We start from the raw sequence: 23,458 nt of genomic DNA on the forward strand, positions 1-23,458 counted from the left end.
ACAAGCTGGTTTGGGGATAATGTTTTGCAATAGAAATTTGTTGTATAATTCTTTCTCTCCTTTCTCTCCTTCCCCTGCAGCACATCCTGGAACCCCAATGAAGCTTCCAAAATAGAACAAATATTCATCATTAGGCTCTCTTCTCCCAGTTAGTTCTCCTTTGCAGGTAATGGACATTGACAAGTTTCAGTTCACACATAACTCAATTGCTGGTGGGTTTTTGTTTTTGTTGTTGTTTTGGTTTTGTTTGTCTGCTTTTTAAGAACTGAAGCCATCTAGATCCTTTTAGCTTTTGTACTTTTATTTCTGTCACTGCCCTGGCTGTTCTTCTTTGCTGCAGAAAGATGTTCCCAGTCTCTCTGAAAGAATTCAGAGGCTTTTACATATTTATCTAGTAACAGGTGTTCTCTTGCCCCCTGTCTTTTCATGTAAAATCTGTCCCAATTCCCTATTTGCCCATAGAAGTCAGATCCTGCTTGCCTCAGAGGACATAAAATTGTTCTCTGGAACCAAATAAACTTTCCTTTTGTGTCAATGGCTTCCCTCAGTATTATTAAGACTCCTGTTCTGTCAGGATACTAAACAGTGTACACCTGATATTTAAAAAAAACAAACCCAAACAACCAACCAACCAAAAAAACCACAAAAAACACAAAAAAACCAACCACACCATTTACTCTAGGTTGAGAGCTCAATGCTTTATACACTACTCTACATTTTGCTGGAGGAATGTCTGTTACACTTAAAAAGAAAGATTATGACCGTGGTATTGTAGTTCATGATCTTTGTCCACACTGGGCAAACTCTGCTGATGTTTGCAAAGGAAAATACTGATGTAAGCTTCTTCCACTCTATAGGTAAAGATGTTTCTCTCCTTCTATTAATTGTAAAGGACCATATGTTTTTTTCTGGACAACACCTTGGATCTCCATATGCTTCTATGCTACAGTTTCTTTCACTGTAGTATTCCAAATTCTCAAGTTATATCTATTGTTTCAGGCACTATTTACTCTCAGAAATGGACCAAATCCGCTATCTGCCAAGTTCTGGCTGCTTTGTCAAGCATCCATTGTTTTTCAGAGTTTATATTCAGTATCCAACCTTTTATTGAATGCATCTTGCAAAGCAGTAGAAAGCAGCTGCTTAACCACTTCAATCTTGCTACAGCTCCCTCTGCTCAGTAAAATCATCTCTCCTACAAGTTTAATTTTTGCAAAGAACACTGAATTCTTCAAGTTCCTATGTTTACATCTGGAGCTGACTCTACAGAACAGATTCTTTGATGTAACCGAATGTCATTACATGTAGGAAGCCCCTCACATATCCTGTGTCACAAAGGCAACTGCTTCCTGAAAACCTGCATTATCACTCACTGCCCATTTGTAGGGTCAAGCATGCTTTAATTTCTCTCAGATTATTTTGTCTTTTTAATTGTTCCACCCAGAAAAGTGTTAGCACACTACCACATGTGGTATGCAGTAATTATGCAGAAATAAGATGGCATCTGCAGAATTTTGATTCCAGACACTTGTAAGCTACAAAAAGCAAGCTTTCACACTACCCATTTCTCAGGTGTCTGTGATCTGCAGCTCTCCTGCAGAAAGTAGTTAAGGAATCTGCCTGCAACCACTCAAGACAGTACACAAGCCACTCCTGAAGAGGGCAATGCCTCACTGGAAAGCAAGATAGAAGAGTTACTCCTAGTCAATGTCTCATTTTTCAGTTCCTGCTAATTGAGTACTGTGCTACTCAATAAAGAGACTACTAAGCATGTTGTGAACACAGAAAGGCCTTTTTCTGGACAAAATTAACAGCTGCCTCAGGTTTTGTGGCACCTGTAATTTTAAAAGAGCTTGAATTTCATGCAAGATTAACTGAACTGGTGCTTCACAAATGCAAGTGAATATAACTCCTGTGTATTTTTGCAACAAACTGTAGTTCTCCAGATTTGGAACCTGATTTTTAATCTTCAATTTCGTGCAATATATTTGGACTCTCTTCCAACAAACTAGCACAAAATAAAAGTTTTATGATCACTTTATTGAACAAAGAGTATGTTGTTACAGTACTAATCTGGAAATTTTGTTTGAAAAGATGATATACCAAAACAGACACTGCACAGAAAATAATAAAATAACATAATGCAATGCAAGTCATTGTCAGATCAATTCAAAGTCATTGTGATTTAATATGGTTATTATTACAATTAAATTATGATTACAAAGTAATACATTTCAATACAGCATTAAGACTTGCTCATGAAGAAGCAGCTAGACTGTCAGAAAAAACTTTAGGATTGTGGCAAAGAGCATATGGATATTTCTGTGTGAAAGGTCCAAAATGAAAAAAAAATCACAAATGGGGTTCTCCTCTAAGGAGGTTTTAATTTAAAAGGTTTGTAAGACATAATTGATTGTTGGCTTGCTTTCTGAATTTCAAATATCAAATGAAACCATAGGAACCAGTCAAAGAAATGAGGGGCAGAGGTTGCATATCTTCCATTTGTATTGTTTGCAAAATGCACTTAGTTCTACTTCCAGTTGCTCCTACAGAGCAGCCAAGGGGAGAATAAAATCTGGGAGCAAAACCTGAGTACAGGGGCTGCCCAGGACACGAGTGCTACTGAAATCACAGAGCTCTTGTTTGTTAGGCTAGGAACTTGACACCTTGCACACCAGGGCTGGGGCTTCCCATCTTTCCATGGTTGTCCATGCTGGCAGTAGCCTCTGCTCTGGCCATGTAAGGGCCACCACACACCTAAACCCCAACCACCCACCACTGCCTGACTTGCACTTGCAGCCCAAATCCCAATGTCCTGTGGAGACTCCACTTCTCTTGATGCTTGATTGTGGATGTGAGCAGGAGGTCGATATGCGGTACTCCACACTGTCCCAGGCTAAGCAACAGTCCTGCCTTAAGGCTGCACAAGGGGAGGGGAAGATAAGCCTGAGTTTAGCCACAAGCTAAACTGACAGAAGTAACATTTTGCAACTGCACATTTCCCTTTTCTACCTGATTCTTCAGAAATTTCAAATTTGGACATGGGCACACTGACCACAGTCAAGGTGGTGTGGTCAACAGCACCCACATACAAGATTTACATAAAACATAAACACACTCACACAATACGTTCCAGATTCACAACCACGCACACATGTGTGGACCCTCCAAGTACCAGCATGGACCCTCCTGTCCTCTTGGTATCAATGCATGTATCTGTGAGACCTGCACACAAGAGGTTAAAACCACTGGGGTCCACTTATCTCTTGTGCGAACACTGGGGATGGAGCTCCGCAAGGTCAGCATGAGAAGCAGCTGAAGGACGGTCCTGCTTTGGCTAAGGATTGCGGAATAAACAGATAAACAGTTTCTACACAGAATCTTGAAGGCCACGGTGCCCAGAGTGAGACCTTTTGCTTAAGTATCCATGAAATGAATATTAAAGTTGACACCCCTAAGTATGATAACGAAATAAAAAAGTACATGCTAAACATATATGGCTATAGTAGTCGACCCTCCATACAAATGATGTTGATTGTCACCCCAGGGAGGGGAACAGCTAAGGTTGAGGTATAAAGGATATTGAGGAAAGTGCCCCCCAGGGGGGAGAGAAGAGATTGAAGACCCCAAAGAGGCAGTTGACGGGCTGTGCTCCTTCTCCTCCACCCTAGAAAGGGACCCCTTCTTGGTAAGCATTGTGCCTTCACCTTTTGGTGAAGAACACCCAGGATAGCATTTGGCTGGCACTATCATCATATATTAGCACTACTGCAGTAGGTGCATTTATCAACGGCAATTCTGAACTCTTTATATCTGTCGCCTTAATAAATTACCTATCTGGTTCAACTTTGCGAAATTGTCTCACTGAAAGTCCTTTAGGGGGCCCTCACAGGCAAACGTTGACTGTGATAAGTGGCTACACACATAATCAAACTGTTTACCGAGACTGGGACTAAGACTGGACCTAGCCGCACCTAGGCTCCTCTCTGAGAAGGAGTTTAGAAAGCAAGGGGGTCCTTTCTGAACCTCATGACTCATCGGGAAGGCCGCCCTCAGCCACGCATCAGACTCTCACCCTTTTACGCAACAGTATCTCGGGCCTCTTTTAATCCTGCAGCACCTTGGGTGTAAGGTGGGGTGTCTGGTACCATTGGAGGATCAGGATCTGCGGGTAGGACTGGTGCAGTAGCACCAGGTACTAAGCTTGACCCATTTTCCCAACTAGTTTTCGACTTTTCCAGTGAGGCAGTACAGAGCTAAGGTTTGTGCATGGCAAAGGAACAGGAGAGGTTCAGGCATTGCCAAGAAGACAGAGCTTTGACTCGATCCCCTCCAAGTGAAAAGCTGTCAGAGCATACTCTCATTCAGCTTCTGGGGCCTTAAAAAACTGAGGGAGCACAAAGCTAAAGCTTGTACCTGGCACAGGGACAGAAGGACAGGTTTGGAAAAGGGGTAGCAGGGAAGGTTTGAGTGTCCCTGAGAAGACAGAGTTTCAATTTTATCTCCTAAAAACCTGGACCCAAACGCAAGATGACTCATCATTGCCCATGGAGATATGATCTTGGCACACATGGGGTTTTCCTTCGGCAGGGAAGTGCCAAGGGAGTGGAGAGACCCACCAGGAGCCGGCAGCTCTCGTGGTAGATGCCAACGCAGCCTGGGCATTGCCAGAGCCATGGTGGCCACCCCACACTGACCCAAGGCAGCCCAGGGAGCACAAGCCCCCAGGAGCACCACAACCAGAGCGGGCACACAGGGCTGGCATGGCAGCCAGGGCACGGTGCGGCAGTTGGCACAGGAGGGCGCAGGGAGGGCGCCTCTTTGAAGGATGGGCATTCGCTGGCCAAGGGGGAGACCTGAAGTACACGTAACCCAGCGACTGGGCACCGCTCTTGTGACAGGCCAAGGGCAGCCACGCTACCTGACCCTCAAGGCAGAATGGTGGGCACTCATCTGCGGGCAAAGGTTGCAGCTCTGGCAGGGGGTCTGCGCCATCTGCCCCAGCGGTGGCCGATGCCTCCACCCAGACAGAGCTGCTGAAGGAGAGGCTGCAGTGCAGACCTCAGGCTGCAGGACATCCCCAGACCCTTCTCCCGGGGCAGGGACAGGCAGCAGACCTGCCTGCAGAAGGTGTGCCCAGGTAGAGGAGCTCCTGCAGCAGGTGGCCAAGCTGCAGGAGGTGGCAAAAAGGCTGCATAACATCAGGGAGGCTGAGGAGGAGTTAGGCAGCTGGTTCCAAGCACAGTCTGCAGGGAACCCACAGCCCATGGCCAAACACCCAAACACTCCCCCACCGGCACACACAGAAGGGAGGGGGGCAATAATGGGAAGTTTGCGATGGCAAGGACCGGCAGGAGGAAGAGACTTCCCCCAAGGCCTGAGGTGCCCTTACAGAACTGCTTCACCACTCTGCAGACTGAAGACGAAAGACCCACCACATCAGGAGAGACGCTGGAGCTACGTAAGGCAGCCTGGTCTGCTCCCTGTGTAACAACCAGCAGCACAACTAAGAAAAGGCAATGGGCGACAGCAGTAGGCGACTCTTCTGAGAGGGACAGAGCCACCATCTGCAGACCTGGCACACTCTCTAGAGAGGTGTGCTGCTTACCAGGGGCTCGGATCACGGATGTCACCAAGGGACTACCAAGCCTCATACAGTCCACTGACTGTTGTCCGCTGCTGTTGTTTCACGTGGGCACCAGTGATACAGCCAGGAGCAGTCTGAGGAATATCAGGAAGGATTACTGAGCCCCGGGAGTGGCGGCGAGAGACTCTGGAGAGTGAAGGTAGTTTTTTCATCAATCCTCCTGGTCAAAGGGAAGGGGTACAAAAGCACCAGCCAAATCTGGCGAGTAAACAAATGGTTACAGGACTGGCGTCACAGCCTACTATGTTCGGCTACTTAGACCATGAGATTTGCTTTGAGAAACCTGGTCTACTGAGGACTGATGGGGTCCATCTGTCAGAAAAGGGGAAGAGCATCTTCAGTCATAAGCTTACCAACCAGGTGAAGAGGGCTTTAAAGTTGCCAAAGGGAGGGGCACCTCGGTCCATCCCACCCCTACCAGTTTGATGCCGGTGCCAGCAATAGATGCCCAGAGCCTGGTCAGCAGAAGAGCACCTGAAGTGCAGCACAAAGGAATTCCAGCGAGTCAGCTTGTGTTGGTTTTGCGTGGCAAGGTTTTGGTAGCGGGGGGGCTACAGGGGTGGCTTCTGTGAGAAGCTGCTAGAAGCTTCCCCTGTGTCTGACAGAGCCAATGCCAGCCGGCTCCAAGACGGACCCGCCGCTGGCCAAGGCCAAGCCAATCAGCGCCTCTGTGATAACATATTTAAGAAAGACAAAAACAGTTAGAGAGCGCTTTTGCAGCCAGAGAGAGGAGGGAGAAGATGTAAGAACATCTGCAGACACCAAGGTCAGTGAAGAAGGAGGGGCAGGAGGTGCTCCAGGCGCCGGAGCAAGATTCCCCTGCAGCCCGTGGTGAGGACCATGGTGAAGCAGGCTGTCCCCCTGCAGCCCATGGAGGGAGGATGAGGGGGTGTAGCGATTCCACCTGCAGCCCGTGGAGGACCCCACGCCGGAGCAGGTGGAGGCACCTGAAGGAGGCTGTGACCCTGTGGGAAGCCCACACTGGAACAAGCTCCTGGCAGGACCTGTGGATCTGTGGAGAGAGGAGCCCACACCAGAGCAGGTTTGCTGACAGGACTTGTGACCCCGTGGGGGACCCACGCTGGAGCAGTTTGCTCCCGAAGGTCTGCACCCCGTGGAGGAGACTCACGCTGGAGAAGGCCGTGAAGGACTGTCTCCTGTGAGAGGGACCCCACGCTGGAGCGGGGGAACAATGAGTCCTCCCCCTGAGGATGAAGAAGCGGCAGAAACATCGCGTGATGAACTGACCGTAACCCCCACTCCCCGTCCCCCTGTGCCGCTGGGGGGGGGCGGAGGTTGAAGCCGGGAGTGAAGTTGAGCCCGGGAAGATGGGAGGGGTGGGGGGAGGTGTTTTTTAAGATTTGGTTTTATTTCTCATTCCTCTACTCTGTTTTGCTTAGTAACAAATAAGATGAATTCCCTCTCTAAGTTCGGTCTGTTTTGCTCATGATGATAATTAGAGAATGATCTCTCCCTGTCCTTATCTCGACCCGTAAGTTTTTTTTCATTGTACCTTTTCTCCCCTGTCTAATGAAAGAGGGGAGTGATAGAGCGGCTCTGGTGGGCACCTGGCCCTCAGCCAGGGTCAACCCACCACACAGCTTCATGAGGGGCCCAACTTCAATGCCTCTGTGCAAACACACGTAGCATGGGGAGCAAACAAGAGGAGCTGGAGACGTGTGCATGAAGCTCTGCCTGGGGATGGATGAGGAGCCAACCAAGAGCTTATAGGTCAGAATTAGACGGCAGGGACAGAGGACACTGTAGTGGGGGTCTGCTACAGGCCACCTGACCAGGGAGACCAAGCGGATTAGGGCCTCTATAGACAGATAGAAGCAGCCTCATGTTCACAAGCCCTGATCCTCATAGGGGACTTCAATCACCCCAATATCTGTTGGAGGTACAACACAGAAGTGCATGAACAATCCAGGAGGTTCCTTCTCCAAGAGACAGAAGAGCCCACAAGGAGAGGTGCCATGCTGGACCTTGTTCTCACCAACAAGGAGGGGCTACTGGGGAATGTGAAGCTCAAGGGCAGCCTTGGCTGCAGTGACCATGAAATGGTGGAGTTCAAGATCCTTAGGACAGAGAGGAGGGTGAACAGCAAGCTCACTATCCTGGACTTCAGGAGAGCAGACTTTGGCCTCTCCAGGGATGTGCTTGGTAGAGTGCCATGGGACAAAGTCCTGGAGAGAAGAAGGGCCCAAGAAAGCTGCATAGCATTCAAGGATCACCTCCTCTAAGCTCAGGAGACATGCATCCCAACAAAGAGGAAGTCAGGCAAAAACACCAGGAGGCCTGCATGGATGAACAAGGAGCTCCTGGGCAAATTCAAATGCAAAAAGGAAGCCTACAGAGGGTGGAAGCAAGGGAAGGTAGACTGGGAGGAATACAGAGAAATTGTCCGAGCAGCCACGGATCAGGTTAGGAAAGCTAAATCCCTGATAGAATTAAATCTGGCCAGGGACATCAAAGACAACAAGAAAAGCTTCTATAGGTATGTCAGTGATAAAAGGAAGACGAGCAAAAATGTTGGCCCTCTCCATAATGAAACAGGAGACCTGGTTACCCAGGATATGGAGAAGGCTCAGGTAGTCAACAAATTTTTTGCCTTAGTCTTCACCAGCAAGTGCTTGAGCCACACTGCCCAGGTCACAGAAGGCAAAGGCAGGGATTGAGAGAATGAAGAACTGCCCACCGTGGAAGATCAGGTTCAAGACCATCTAAGGAACCTGAAGGTGCACAAGTCCATGGGACCTGATGAGTTGCATCCATCTCGAGGGAACTGGCAGATGAAGTGGCCAGCCCACTCTCCATCATATTTGAGAAGTCCTGGCAGTCCAGTGAAGTTCCCACTGACTGGAAAAGGGGAAACATAACCCCCATTTTTAAGAAGGGTAAAAAGGAAGACCCAGGGAACTACAGGCTGGTCAGTCTCACCTCCGTGCCTGGCAAGATTATGGAGCAGACCCTCCTGAGGACTATGCTCAGGCACATGGAAAATAAGGAGGTGATTAGTGACAGCCAACACAGCTTCACTAAGGGCAAATCGTGCCTCACAAATTTGGTGGCCTTCTGTGATGGGGTTACAGCACTGGTGGATAAGGGAAGAGTGACAGACATCATCTACCTGGACTTGTGCAAGGCAATTGACACTGTCCCGCATGACATCCTTGTCTCTAAATTGGAGAGACATGGAGTTGATGGACAGACAACTTGATGGATAAGGAATTGGCTGGATGGTCACACTCGAAGAGTTGTGGTCAACAGCCAAGTGTCCAAGTGGAGACCAGTGACAAGTGGCATTCCTCAGGGGTCAGTATTGGAACTGGCACTAACATCTTTGTCGGTGACATGGACAGTGGGATCGAGTGCACCCTCAGCAAGCTTGCCGATGACACCAAGCTGTGTGGTGTGGTCGACACGCTGGAGGGAAGGGATGCCATCCAGAGGGACCTTGACAGGCTGGAGAGGTGGGCCTGTGTGAACCACATGAAGTTCAACAGGGCCAAGGGCAAGGTCCTGCACATGGGTCAGGGCAATCCCAAGCACAAATACAGGCTGAGTAGAGAATGGATTGAGAGTAGCCCTGAGGAGAAGGACTTGGGAGTGTTGGTGGATGAGAAGATCAACATGAGCTGGCCATGTGTGCTTGCAGCCCAGAAGCCACCCATATCCTGGGCTGCATCAAAAACAGCGTGGCCAGCAGGTCGAGGGAGGTGATTCTCTGCTGGAGAACTGCTCTGGGGGCCCCATTACAAGAAAGACATGGACTACTGGAGTGAGTCCAGAGGAGGGCCACAAAAACGATTCAAGGGCTGCAGCACCTCTCCTATGAAGACAGGCTGAGAGAGTCAGGGTTGTTCAGCCTGAAGAAGAGAAGACTCCAGGAAGAACTTGTAACAGCTTTTCAATACCTAAAGGGGTCTAACAAGAAAGCTGGAGCGGGACTGTTTACAAGAGCATGGAGTGACAGGACAAGGCGTAATGGGTTTAAGCTGAAGGAGGGTCGATTTAGATTAGATGTTAGGAAGAAATTCTTCACTGTGAGGGTGGTGAGGCACTGGAACAGGTGGTCTCCCCTCCAGTTTCAGCCTGGTCACTTCTGCCAGTGCGCTGCAATGCCACTCCTGACATCAAGCTGTTGGGGAATTTTTATTGTAAAGGCAAATTAAACAGACTTCTGTGCTTAAATATATATATATATAAAATAAAATTGAATTAACAGTGCACTGGGTAGAGTCCTACTGCAACAAGCAGTTCTAAAGAAGACTGCACTGATGTGTGATCAGTGGATTCCCTATACTTGTACCAGCACCGACCTCATGAGTGGTTGCCTGAGGTGCCTCAGCCCAGCCTTGGGACCATCTCCAAGCCCAGCTCTGCTGCTCAGAGGTGGCCCCTGAGCACTCCCATTCCAAAATGGCTACAAGACAACACTGGTTCTGTTTCATATCTTATCACCAAGGGTAACTTCACTGTCTTACAGGGAGTCCTCCTGTCTCTGGCATTCCTGCTTCCAACCAGTTTGATCTCTTCTTGCAGTTGGGTGTTCTTGCCCTCCATGCCAGATCATTGCTCAGTTGCAAATTGTCACTGCTGACTAGTTACAGTTTGAATTTTCCCTTCACATTTCCACTTCTTCAAACTGAAACAGTTCATTCTTATCTTCTGTCATTTTTGCTGCATGCAGGTACCAGATGAGTGCTTCATAGACCCTAACTGGGGAGCCCTAGGCATGGTAGAGCAGGTCCATCCTTGACTGGACAGTGAGAAGGTACAATGTTTATTAATTTCCTAAGTGCCATGACAATGTAAACAATCTCCTGTCACTGTAGGTACTCACATGTTCTAATCAAGACTTGAGAAGTGACAGTAAATCAGCCTAAAGAATACCTTTTTTTTCATATGAGCATCCCTATTCTGCCAAATCCCTAGCAAGCAGAAAATGATTGGTGGTCTAGCTGTGTTATAATGAGGACCTTGAGCTGGAAGGCATCCTCCTTTGGATTTGTCTCTCACCAAGTGAAGGAAGATTCGTTCTAAGCTTTGTCCTTGGCTGTTTTCGATGGCTACCCACATCTGATTGACCTGGTCTTCAATAGTTAATTGAAGAAGGCAAGACAAAGTGGGGCCAACTTCATGTGATACTTTTTTGGTAGTTAGTAAAAACAACTGAATGAGGGAGGGCACCCTGTGAATCCATCTGCACTGTGGACACCCTCTCTTCTTCCAGGAGATCTTGGTACCATGTGTGACACTGGACATTCTGATGTATGGAGTGAGTTTTAATGCCAGCAACAATTCCTGTGTAAATGTTAGCAAAGCTTAATTTCTCTCTTGCCTTTTTTTCAATAAAATCAATACAATATTTCAATACAATCTACAGAACATAGAAGTTCTGCTAGTTCCTTTCCACACCCCAGGGGATACTCTTGTGCACCCATGGGGTTTGCACACCCTGCATTGGAGCCCACAGGCCAAAAGAACTGAAGTGAGGCACAATCTGCATGTCCTTTGCAGGAGACCACTTCACAAGGTCAGAAGTCTTCACCAGGCGTTTCCACCTATGGACCTTACTGGAACTAGTGTTTCTACCTTGGTTTGCTTCCACATGACTATGCAAAGCTGAAAAGCTCTCAAAATCTACGGAAGATCTCCTAGTCCTTCTCCTCTCTCTCACTCCATTCATTCCCCCAGTCTGTCTTGATACTGGGGATTGCCCAGACCCATGTGCAGGACCTTGCACTTGGCCTTGTTGAACTTCATGAGGTTCACATGTGCCCACTCCTCAAGCCTGTCAAGGTCCCTCTGGATGGCATCCCTTCCCTCTAGTGAATGAAGTGCATCACTCAGCTTGGTGTCATCTACAAGTGTGCTGAGGGAGCACTCAGTACCACTGTCTATGTTGTTGATGAAGATATTAAATAGCACTGGTGCCAGCAGGGACCTCTGAGGGGCACCACTCATTACTGGTTTCCACTTGCACATTGTGCCATTAACTGCTTGGAAGCAGTCATCCAGCCAAACCCTTATCCCTAGCCCATCCATCAAATCTCTTTCTCCAGTTTAGCAGTAAGAATGTTGTAGGGGAGTGTGTATCAAAAGTGTAGGTCGATGTCATCCATAGTTCTTCCCTGGTCCACTGATGCAGTCGCTCCATTGTAAAAGGCTACTAGATGAGTAAGGGACGATGTGCCTTTGGTTGAGGGTGTTTTGGCTGTCTCCAATCATCTCCCTGACTTCCATATGTTCCAACATGTCTTCCAGGAGGACGTGTTCCATGATCTTAGCGAGGATGGAGGTGAGGCTGAGTAGTCAGTAGTTCTCAAGGTCCTTCTTTTTACCCTTTTTACAAACAGGCATGTTTCTCTTTTTGCAGTCACTGCAGACTCTGCCTGACCACCATGACTTTGAAAATCTGATGGAGACTGTCTTGTCAAATACATCAGCCAATTCCCTCAGGACTCTGGGCTGCATCTCATTTGGTCCCATGAACGTAAGTCCCATGTTCCTCAGGCAGTCTTGAACCGGTCTCCTCCTACACTAGGAATGCCTTCATTCCCCCAGTCCCTGCCTTGAGGTTGAGGGGCTTGAAATATGTAGGAAGAGAGATTACCGTTGAAAACAGAGGCAAAAAATTGTTGAGTAGCCCAGCCTTCTCCATGTTGATTGTTCCCAGTTCTCTTATTTATGAGTGGCAGGGGGGCAGTTACATTTTCTTTTCTGGCCAAGGTACCTACAAAGCCCTTCTTCTTTCTTCTTTCTTCTCCTTCCTTTCCAAACTCAGGTCTAAGTCTTCCTTAGCTTTCCTGATCTCATCCCTACACATCTGGGCAGTGTCTGCATTTTTTTCGCCACGATATTCATGCCTGGTTCCACTGCCTGTGCATTTCCTTCTCCCAGCTGAGTTTGACTAGGAGGACCTTTATGAGCTGTGCTGGTCTCCTGCCTTCTTTGCCCCATTTCTTACACATGGGAATCAAGAGCTCTTGCACTCTAAGAAACACCGACCTTCAAGAGCTGCCAGCTCTGTTTATCTCCTTTGTCCCTGAGGGCAGTTTCCCAGGGGGTCCCATCCATTCATTCCTTAAACAACGGAAGGTTTGCTCCCCTCAAATTCAGCCTCCTGACTCTACTCTTTGCCCAGCCCATATCCCTCAAGCTTGTGAACTCCACCAGGGCACGATCACTGCAACCCAGGCTGCCACCAGTCTTGACATCTCTAGTTCGTTCTTCTGTATTGGTAAGCAAGACGTCCAGCAATGTTTCTCCTCTGGTAAGGCTGCCTATCATGTGGATTACAAAATTGTCCCTGAGGCACTCCAAGAGTCTCCTGGACTGCTTAGAGCCTGATGTGTTGCTTTTGCAGCAGATGCCAGGGTGACTGAAGTCTCCCAGCAGGATCAGAGCCTGCAAGCATGATGCTTCCTGTAGCTGAAGTAAGAATGCTTCATCAACAAATTCCCCTTGGTCAGGCAGCCTGTAGTAAACACCAGCCACAAGGTTTCCTTTGTTGGCATGGTCCCTATTTTTCCCCCTAAAGTCTCAACCTGTCCATCACTTTTTTTCAAAGTCAGCTCTGTGCAGTCAATCCATTTTTTGACATAGAAGGCAACATCCCCTGCCCTCCTTCACTGCCTGTCCCTTCTGAACAGTTTATAGCCACTGATTGCAGTGCTCTAGTTGTGCCATTCATCCTACCCCGTACCAGCAACTGCGATTAGATCATAGCTTTGTAGCTGCACAACTTCCAGCTCCTCCTATTTTTTATCCATGCTCTGTGCATTGGTATAGAGGCATTACAGTTGGGCTCCTGACTTATTTCAGAGGAACACGCCCTAATTCCTTTGAGGCATTTCGTAGGCGTTTCCCTGTTTGTTTCTGGTACATCAACTGGTTCTTCTCTGTTGCTCAAAAGTCCATCCTCTTCCACTGTTAAATACAGTTTAAAGGTCTCTGTATAAACCTGCCCTCCTTGTTGGCAAATACCATGTTGCTCCACTTGGTCAGGTGAATCCCATCAGCTTGCAACAGACCCAGCTTCTCAAAAGTAGATCCATGATCATAGAAGACAAAGCCTTGAGTACAGCACCAGCCCCATAGCCAGGCATCACCTGTTCAATTCGTCTTCTCCTTCTAAATCCCTACCTCTGACTAAGATAGAGGAGACAACCACACGTGCTCATGATCCTTTTAACATTGCTCCAGGGGATGGATAGTCTCTCATGGTTCTAACTTGCCTCATCGCAATATTACTGGAGCCTATGTGGAATACTAGGTGCAGACAGTAATCTGTAGGGTTCACCAGGCTTGGCAGCCTTTCAGTGACATCATGAAGACAAGCTCTCTGGACAGCAGCTGACTTCTCTAGAGAAGTTGTTTGGACAGCAAATGGGTACTTCGCTTTGCACAGTAAGGTTTCTTCAGTACCCGATACTTGACATGCTTTTCTGGTGACACTGCTTCTAATGCAAGTATGTGGTTGGATCAACTCAGCATGGTGGGCTTCTTATGGATCCTGTCCATCACTCACATACTTCTCAATGTCCCAGAGTATTGTATCTGTTACACAGGGGCACTTTATGAAGGAGGACATTTCTTCTGTCAATCCTGAGCAGAGATAAGGGCCCACTCTCCTTCTTCTTGTGGGTTACTTCCATCAGCCTGCTTGTGGTTAAACTCAGGCTTACTTTCCCATTCTGCAGCCTTAAGGGCTCAGCCTGAGATCTCCTGCTCACATACACAATCAAGCTTGTAGATCACTTCCACTTAGTTTTTGATGGACAACATCTCAACTCAGCCTGTAAAAACAGGGCATGGAAGGAGGGCAGCAAGGGAAAGAGAATTGCTTGCTGACAGTACTCTTTCCTGTGACTCCTATGGCAGGGCCTGGTGCCATGTCCAAGCACCCGTTGGTCACTCAGCACTGGGCTGTAACATGTCCTTTCCAGCGTGCTGGAAAAACATCTTCATTCATGACGGAGACTCACCAAGACTTAGGCATGACTGATGTGGTAGGTTGACCATGGCTGGCACCACCAGGTGCGCACTCAGCCACTTTATCCTTCCCTCTCCATCCTTTTCTTCTGTAACTGTTTTGTGTTTTTTTAATCATCTTTCTTTGCTGTGGCTGTCATGAGGATCATGATCTAATTGCACTGAAAACACTGATGTCTGGCACACTTAACTATTTGACTTCCACTTATAATGCTATTGTAAATTCAACAGATTTATGAAAAATTAGTTGGATACTGACAGCGTAGTTTGGGTTAGCCAAACAGCATCCCAGCCAGGCACCTGCACCAGCAGAGGCTGGGCTGCAGGTGCAAGTCGGGCAGTGACAGGCGGCTGGGATTTGAGCGTGCAGTGTCTCTGGCACAGCCAGAGCAGAGGCTGCTGCCAGCATGGACAACCATGGGAAACCATGGAACGCAGGGCACCCCAAGGGGCCCGCCAAGCTGCTGTGCCTGGCTGCAGGGGTGGAAAGGCAGGAAGCCCCAGCCCTGGTGTGCAAGGTGTCCACTTGTCTATGGGAGGTACGCTGTGGCTTGGTGCAGGTGCAGCAGAAGAAGCCTGCTGGAGGCCAGGCAGGGCCTGGCTGTGCTGTGGTGGTAAAGGGAGGGGGCGCAAGGCTTGACAGCAGCGGCAGCCCCCCCACCCCGACTGCACATCTGGGCTTCTTGAGGGGCATTTTCCTTCAAAGCCTGGCCTGGTGAAAATGCAGCTGTTGCTCTCCTCTTGTAGCCAATCCTTTGCTTGCACCTCTCGAGCAAGTGGGCATTGTAGTGGAAGTTGTCATCACTGTGACACCTGTGCTGCATGACAGTGACATCACAGCCTGGTGCCTATGTCCTGCCATGCTGCAGCAGCAAGAGAGGGTGCTGCTGAATAGCAGTTGTTGCTTGTCATTTCCAGAGCTATAGGTGTTTGGATTTGAGAGTTGAGCAGTAAATCCAACTGTCTTGAAATGCTGTAGGCAATGCCAGGGCAGTGCTGTGTGGCCAGGGAGAAAGAGGGAAGGCTGCTGTGTTAGGCATCAAAGTGCCCCATTGTGGAGGTTATCCAGTTGGGCACCTCTCCCACCCCCAGAAATGTCCTTGGTCTCTTTTCTGTAGTGGTGGCTTTGGAGCTCCCGCTTGAGAGCCTGCTTGAGCAAAAGTTGTGATGGGCAGGGTTGGAGCTGCAGCCAGTGCCCAGTCTGCTGGGTTTGTGTGGTGGCTTCTCCTCTGGACATTGCTTGGCCTTGGCCATGGGGTGCCCTGAGTAGCTGCCTTCTGGCCTCCTGCATTTCCCTCTGGGTTCTCCAGCTATGTGTGGAAATGCATTTCCCAAGCACTGACCCCATGAGTGGTCACATGGGACACCTCAGCCCAGCCTTGGGACCATGCCCCAGCCCAGCTCTGCTGCCCAGAGGTGGCCCCTGAGCACTCCTGTTCCAAGATGGTTACAAGACAATGCTGAGGCTGTTTCTAATCCCATCACCAAGGGAAACTTCACTTCCTTACAGGGAGTCTTTCTGTCTCTGGCATCCCTGCTTCCAGCCATTCTGACCCCTTCTTGCATTGGGCCTTCTTGCCCTCCATGCCCAAGCAGTTACAATTTCAATTTCTCCTTCATATTTGCTCCCTTCATGAGCAGTTATTGTTCACACACATTTACCACTGCAAGCCTTTCAAATTCCTCCTTATGCTTCTTGATCTCGATTTCCATTTCTAAAAACATTTGCTTTGTCTCAAATAGCTTTATTCCTTCTGTTCCCTTATTCATGTTTTTACAGCTGAATTTGAGACACCTTCAGAAAAGGATCTCTTCCTCTTAAAGATCTAGGGTATGGTAGAAAGGCCACAAACACCCAGCTCACAACTTGTGGGACCCCGGGACAGATCACCATGTGGCCTTACTGTCCCATCATCCATTCCTGCCCTTAGGTTTTTAATCATTTATAGTCATTAGTGCAGCACTTCTTTTTTTTCTTTCTTATCCTCTAACATATTCAGCATTTTTGTTCTGGCCTCTGCTTGCTTTTTGCTGTGCTCTACATTTTTACATACCAATTGGCTACAATGTAAAATCAAATGAACTAATACATGCACAAACACTAAAGTTAACAAACAAAACAAATTGTACCTCAGTGTTGTCTTAGGTAGTTTTTTCTAACCATCCTTTCCAGTTTAGGAGCCATCCCCACCAGTCAAAAAGATTTTTCACCAGGTGTTTCATGCAGTATCCGAATGTTAACTCAAATTTTATGTTTGTCCATTTCTATTGTCTGATCTTGGTCTGTATCTGTGCAGCACGTGGCGTTAACCAGTATCCAAGTACCTTCCTTGAGTTACAAGCACATAATCAAATGCCATGCTGTTTTGCAGGGCTGAGATGCCTGTTGTACGTCTTATTGTAAGGCTGAAATAGCACTACCCACCTCTTCGATTACAGCACATATACTTACAATAGCCCTTTATAATTCTGATTATAATACAGACTGGTGGAAGCCAGTTTTCCAAATAACAAGTACTTTGCACTGAGTATTTTATGTTTTGTTTGGTATGCTGAGGTAAATTTTATCTGTCCTTTCGGGAGCGGTCTGGTTATACCAAAAGGCCAAGAAAAAAAACCCAACACATTAATGTACAAGTGCCAGTCCAATGAACAGACACTATCTTACGGGCCTTAGACTCACATACCCCTCATAATCTTTCATTCCTTAAGTTCTTATCACATAACAATTCCTACAGGTTAATATATGATCCGTAAGATCATATATTCTGTGAGAGGTGATAAGCTCAGTGTTGTAGCTGAAGACGATCCTTTCACCCTGGGGAGCATGGATCCATCAAGCAGGCCCTTGCACATGACTGCAGCATTAGTAATTACCAGAACCAATAAGGTCCCTTCCAGTGTAGCTGAAGCACATGTTCTCACTGGTATACCTAAATGTAGACTCAGTCTCCTGATTTCAACATGTGAGAGACTTCAGTGGTGGGTTCTTGTAAAACATCTGTGGAAAGTCCTTAAACATCTCATTAACAGCTGACAATATTTCAGAAGAGCATTATCTGTTAGTTTTATGTTTGACTATAGGGAGTGCTTGGTGAGACAGTCACATGGGTCTGCCCATTAAAATCTCATGAGGCGACAGCCCAGATTTTCTATTCACAGCCCTTCTTACATACACATCACTAAGAGATGTAACACATCCTGACATTTTAGGCCAGTTTCTGCACAATTTTTTGCCAACTGTGTTTTAAAATGGGAGTTTTTCCTCTCTGCAGCCCCGCTGGATTAGGGATGATGGGGACAATGACACCCTGGTTCTATTTGTAGGGCTGGCCAAATTTTTTGCATTACTTGTCTGGTAAAATGGGTTCCCTTATTGCTCTCTAGCATTAGAAGAATACTAAAGCAAGGCATTAGTTCTCTCAGCAATACCTTTTGCAACAGTTGATTCATCTGCATATTTCCAAGGACAGGCCTCCATTCTAAGAACATACCCTAAAATGACAAGGATCTATCAAAAATAAAGCATTTAGGCATCTGAATAAAGTCAACTTGGAAATTTACAAATGGTCCTCTGAGTCTTTTCTAGTGTGCACTAGCACATCCAGTTGTTACCATAACAACAACAAAAGAAGCAGGGGATAAGATGCTATTTTCAACACTGAAATATCTGAAGAACTACTTTTCTCCGGAAAAGAATCAAAAGGACACTAAATATTATCTTCTTCAGTTGTGATAGGATTGCAAGCTCCTACAAGCTGAAGAGCTGCTTTCAAATTGTTCCTATGTAGTTTTGGGTAGCACCAAAAAAAAAAAAAAAAATCACAAAGAATTAAAATACTTAAAACTGTACAAATTTACTTGCTTTAAAAAACCCAGGTTTTTTACTTACTGAAAAAATAGGGTTTTTCTTCAGGCATTTCTAACAACCAGCTCTCAAAGTAAGTGCTGTGCATGCTTTCTGGAGGTAAGCTATTAAATATACACTTTTTCAATGTAATCCAGCCACAAAATTAATTTGCTGTTAGAGCTTAGTCAGTGTGCAAGCCAGGAATTCCAGACAGGACTTAAGTGCATGACAAACTGAATACATTCTTCATATCCCTAATATAACACTTAAGATCAAGTTAAATCACAAAGAAAACCAGGATGAGTGTCATGCATATATAATCTGTTTCATCAGTTAGATAGTTTAAAAAAAAAATTCCACCAAAGCAGTTCAGATGATTGGTTTGAGAGCTTCTTCTCCCTCCACAGATGTTATACACAGATAGGTTACAGACTGAAAAATGCTCTCTTTTTCAAACTGCTGTTATAACTCACTGACAAACGTGTACATTTCTCCTGATCAATAGAGCACTTGCTTGTGTCAATTTTTAAATGATTTTCTAAATACTCCCAACACATTATTCTTTTCAACAAAATCTGTGAAAAACTCTGAGAAGGAAACCTACAAGAATAAGGATGCAATTTAACAGAGGGAAAAATAATAGCCAGATTTGGAAAATGCGCAGCAAAGTTTCTTGCAGCCTCAATGCTCTTGCTGTCGTTGAGGTCAAAGGAATCATGCCAACACATACTCAAGGTCCACTAAAATGATGCTTGGTCCCATATCTGTGTAACTAAAACATGAAATTTAGCACTTATGATGAAACAGAGCTCGAGCACATTCAATACTTATTTTAGTTTGTGTAGTACTGTTTCTCAAGCCCTCAAAGCCTGTGCTTATAATAAAAGTAGAAAATGTTTAAGATAAATAACTGCAAATACAGTCAGCAATTCTAGCGATCCTGAACCCTGAGCACGGACTATGTGGTTATCTGTATGCAGAGCTACTCGCTACTTAGAGGAGAAGTTGGGCAGAAAAATTCAGTCCCCAGATCAGAAGATAAAGTTAGACACTGCAGAGGTATTCAAAAGCCATAGGTTTATAAACAGATAGATGTAGATGAAGTAAACTAGAACATCCCAGCACATTTTACGGCAAAGTTAGTATTTCTCATCCCTCTTCTATCCATCCCCTTTGCAAAAGTGTACTTTATAAAATGTTGTTCAGAGACTTTTGTTTCCAAAGATGTTAAAAGCAAGTTTGAGATTATTTTTTTTTTCTTTTTTTTTGCCAGGGCATGAGGGGCTCTTTTAAGCCAAACAAGCAAATCACACAAACATTTCCCCCCCTCCATAAATAATTCTAATGCACATTTTCCATTGAACTTTCAGAATTCAAGATGCATACTCAGTTCCACGTGTAATATTTCAAGTACACAATGAGAAGCACTCCTTGCTAATACCAACCAGCATTGTATGTATGTCTACATCAGCTTTAGGACTGTGTCACCTCTTATTTCTTCAGCTTTAAGTGGCACTGCATTCAGCTTTGCAAGCTCAGTGCTTGCAACAGAATATTGTTGCAACATTGGTATGCAGGTTTACAGCTAGAGATTCAGTCTGTCAACATGTTCTACCACTATCATACTCCTTCATATTTTAGCACTACAGGGAACTAGGAAGGAAGGAAGTAATAACCAGATTTCTTCATATGCACAGATGCACTTTTCTAAGATGGACGCTCCATGCGAAACAGGTGAAGAGCTTCACACTATTAGGTATATTGCTACAACGGAAAAAGCAACTGAAGTCAGATCACTGAATTACTCCCAAAGATCTCTCATCTACATAAAGTAGGCTCTACGTCCTGTTCACGTTTCTGTGCACTGAGCAAGTGAAGCACTGTTATCAACGGGCCCTCTCCAAGTGCAAGCTTGGCAACAGCCTTCACACCAACTTTGATCCACTGTCAGATTACTGCATTATCTGCATCTGCAAGCTTGTATCATACAACAGGCAGTTGGGATTAGTGTTCATCATTTTAACAAGTGTATTGCAGAAAGCTGACAAGCTATGGATTACACAGTTATCACGAAGGGGTTGTAACTGAGTATAAATTCCCTAGCCTACACAAAAACAATAATTCTTTCTAAATCCAGATTTCAGAACTAAACCTCCTTTGACTACACGTTTTTCCCCCCATTGTAGTCAGGATATACTCAACTCTCTTATTTCACAATCAGATCAGATTAGGATCTAACATGTGTCACTCTCCATAATTCATTTCAGATGTGTGATTTCATATACCAAACATCTAATATTTTAAAGTTCTTGCATATGAATTGGATGATGAGAAATACCCTCCTAGAGGACTGGAGAGAGGGAAAAAGTACAAGACCACTAAACTCTCCTAGCTGATAAAGCTAAAGCAGAGCACAGACTCAGCAGTTCTGCAGCTAACTAGCCTTCTCAGAACAATATACTTGCCCAACTGTTTCCTTCCCTCCCTTTTTTTTTGAAGGCTCAAGGTATTAAGTCACAGAAGTTAGTTATTATTCACCACAATCACTATGCAATGTGTGAAATATTCAGCATAAATTTTATAGCTTTCCTTATAATTAACAAACCACAAACATCCACATCGCAAATGAGCTACAGCTTATGTAGGAGGATCTCAGTAGTACTCACTCATATCTGGTGGACACATGTTCTACTCTGTTACCCAATAATCTCAGATGTAGAAAATGCAATATTGTCACAGAGTGTAGACAATGTTCAGCAAAAAGCAGTATAATAAACATACTTCTTCTATAAAGAAAATATAGAAGACACTTCCTCCAATTTGTAAATTTCTCACTTTCTGTCATTTTGCATTAAAACTAGCAAATAACTCACAAATTACCAAGCACCTGTTTTGACATCGGGCTGCTTTAAGATCTCAACTTTCTCATTTGTTCCATCATTCTTGGCCCAACCCTTTAAAGTACCTTTAGCTTCTATTTTTGCAAAAACAAACTACATTTATGCATCATTTTATAAAAGTCAGAAGGGCGAATGGATCACAGTGGAAAAAGTTGTCTTTGAAAGAAAGACCACCACTGAAGAGCTGTGTTAACTAAGTGCACTGCAGAGAAAATAAAAAGCCTTCTCAAATGGGGAATAAAGGATGGTCTTCAACTGAAATATTATCAGAATAGTTTTTAGAACATATAAATAAATGGATTATTAAATACTCTGAACTCACCCCAACCTATAGAAAATTAATGCACTAAATTTTTGCAGTACTGTTTCCAAAATCGACTGCAGGACCTGCAGAATATCATTTGTATTATCTACCACCCCAAGCAAATGGGAAGTACTGGTAACTGCAGGTGTGGGGTCCCCGATGGGCTCCCCGGGAACAGGAGGAAGAGGAAAGCAAACGCCCCCCAGCACAGGCCACCGCGGTGCCCGGCCCCACTAGATGGTGCTGTTCTCCCGTATGTTTCCAGACGGTGCTGTTTGCCCATATATTTAGGACTTTTGGACTGGAACGAAAAAAATAAGAATAGGAAAATATCTGGATTGGGGGGGCTTTTTTTTTTAAAAAAAAAAAAAGAAGAAAATAGGATAAAGCTTCAGAAGAATATTTTCTCAGCTTTCTCTTTATCACCCATGTGAGTGATACCGGGTCCATCACATCTTTTTCTTGAGGCAACATTCGATCAGACAATTAAACTTTGCCCTAGTATTATAAGCTGGGAGACATGTTTTCCTTTCTTAATGGTTGTTCTCTAAAATAATGCAAGGCTTATACTACTTTAGTGATAATGTATATTATTTGACCAAATGCTAAATTATACCGTGGAAGAGTCTTCTTACTTTATTAATTCAAAGAAATAGTCAACATGTTTGAAAACAATTTACACAGAAAATATAAAGGATATTGTAGGTTAAAAAATAGTAATTTAGACTGTAAGGAAGAGAACCTGACCTTTTGTTTCCTGAAATTTTTCCAGTTTATACCTGATGTCAGAAGTTCACTGCACACAAAGAAAAAGACTGTTTTTTCCAGATGGCCTATTCCATTTTGTCCTCATTTCAAATTAATAGTCTTTACCTTTCCATACCCCTTGAGGGCACAACAGTGGGGGGGACATATTTTCAGAAAATTTTGGTGTAAAAATGGCAGTTGGAATATAAAATGTGGCAATTTTCTCCCTGAAAAAGAAAGTTACACAGTAGGAAAAAAGAAAGAAAGAAAGAAAGAAAGAAAGAAAGAAAGAAAGAAAGAAAGAAAGAAAGAAAGAAAGAAAGAAAGAAAGAAAGAAAGAAAGAAAGAAAGAGAAAAAGAAAAAGGAAAAAGAAAAGAAAAAGAAAAGAAAAAGAAAAAGAAAAAGAAAAAGAAAAAGAAAAGAAAGAGAAAAGAAAAAGAAAAAGAAAAAGAAAAAGAAAAGAAAAAGAAAAAAGAAAAAGAAAAGAGAAGAGAGAAAGAGAGAAAGAGAGAAAGAAGAAAGAAAGAAAGAAAGAAGAAAGAAAGAAAGAAAGAAAGAAAGAAAGAAAGAAGAAAGAAGAAAAGAAAGAAAGATAAGAAAGAAAGAAAGACCAGAAGAGAAAGAAAAGAAAGAAAGAAAAGAAAGAAAGAGAAAGAGAAAGAGAGAAAGAGAGAAAGGAGAGAAAGAGAGAAAGAGAGAAAGAGAGAAAGAAAGAGGAGAAAGAAAGAGAGAAGAAGAAAGAGAGAAAGAAAGAAAGAAAGAAGAAAGAAAGAAAAAGAAAGAAAGAAAGAAAGAAAGAAAGATAAGAAAGAAAGAAAGAAAGAAGGGAAATAAAGAAAGAAAGAAAGAGTTACACACACATAGGATTACGAGGGGAGGAATAATGGGTTGAGTCATAGGGAAACTTTACTGAAGTGGGGAAGGAGAAAAATGTGGAATGTACTAAGCCAATAAAGCACGGCAGACTGCATCAGAAAAGATAAAGCATCATAATAAAAAACAGTGGAGA

The 23,458-nt window shown here is 44.9% G+C and overlaps 1 long non-coding RNA gene across 2 annotated transcripts in view; it reads right to left on the reverse strand.

Moving 5' to 3' along the window:
* The window catches only part of LOC142599545 (uncharacterized), a 62,624-nt gene that overhangs the window by 19,083 nt on the left and 20,083 nt on the right, over positions 1 to 23,458 (reverse strand). The window contains exon 4 of one of the 2 annotated variants that reach the window (XR_012833109.1): positions 17,458 to 18,142. The exons of the other annotated variant lie outside the window; for it this stretch is intronic. This is a non-coding gene — a long non-coding RNA (uncharacterized LOC142599545). Of the gene's footprint in view, positions 1 to 17,457; positions 18,143 to 23,458 lie in introns of those variants that run through there. 2 annotated transcript variants of the gene reach the window in all.

This window comes from Balearica regulorum, chromosome Z (genome assembly GCF_011004875.1).
Source record: "Balearica regulorum gibbericeps isolate bBalReg1 chromosome Z, bBalReg1.pri, whole genome shotgun sequence".
Classification (NCBI taxonomy): Eukaryota; Metazoa; Chordata; class Aves; order Gruiformes; family Gruidae; genus Balearica; species Balearica regulorum.